Here is a 935-nt window from a genome sequence, read left to right as displayed (position 1 = left end):
TTTTAAAACATTCTTTTCCCTTCCACATTTATTTCAGGTTCAGAAGGTACATGTGCACATTTGTTGCATGGGTAAATTGCGTGTTGTTGGGGTTTGGTGTACCAATTATTTTGTCCATGTAGTGAGCATAGTATCCAACAGGTAGTTTTTAAATCTTTACTCTCCTCCTACCTTCCACCTTCGAGTAGGCTCCAGTGTCGGTTTGTTCCCTTCTTTGCGTCCATGTGCGCTAAATGTTTAGCTCCCACTTAGAAGTAAGTACATGCAGTATTTGGGTTTCTGTTCCTAGGTTAATTCACTAAGGTAATGGCCTTCTGCTCCATCCATGGTGCTGCAAAAGACATAATTTCATTCTTTTTTCATGATGTATATGTTCCACATTTTCTTTATTCCAGTCCAGTGCCGATGGCACTCGGTTGATTCCATGTCTTTGCTATTGTGAATGGTGGTGCTGCAATGAACATATGCATATGCATGCGTGTGTCTTTTGGTAAAATGATGTATAGTCCCTTAGGTGTATAGTCAATCATGGGACTGCTGGGTTAAATGATAGCTCTTTCTTCTCTTTCTTTCTTTCTCTTTTGTTTTTCGAGACGGAGTCTTGCTCTGTCGCCCAGGCTGGAGTGCAGTGGCGCGATCTTGGCTCATTGCAAGCTCCTCCTCGCCTCCCGGGTTCACGCCATTTTCCGGCCTCAGCCTCCGGAGTAGCTGGGACTACAGGCGTCCGCTACCACGCCTGGCTAATTTTTTTGTACTTTTAGTAGGGACGGGGTTTCACCGTGTTCACCAGGATAGTCTTGATTTCCTGACCTCGTGATCCGCCCGCCTCGGCCTCCCAAAGTGCTGGGATTATGGGCATGAGCCACTGCGCCTGGCCAAACGATAGCTCTTTCTTAAGTTACTTGAGAAATCTCCAAACTGCTTTCTATAGAGGC

Source organism: Macaca thibetana, chromosome 6 (genome assembly GCF_024542745.1).
Source record: "Macaca thibetana thibetana isolate TM-01 chromosome 6, ASM2454274v1, whole genome shotgun sequence".
Classification (NCBI taxonomy): Eukaryota; Metazoa; Chordata; class Mammalia; order Primates; family Cercopithecidae; genus Macaca; species Macaca thibetana.
The sequence above is the reverse complement of the archived record's forward strand: the minus strand, read 5'-3'. Positions refer to the sequence as shown.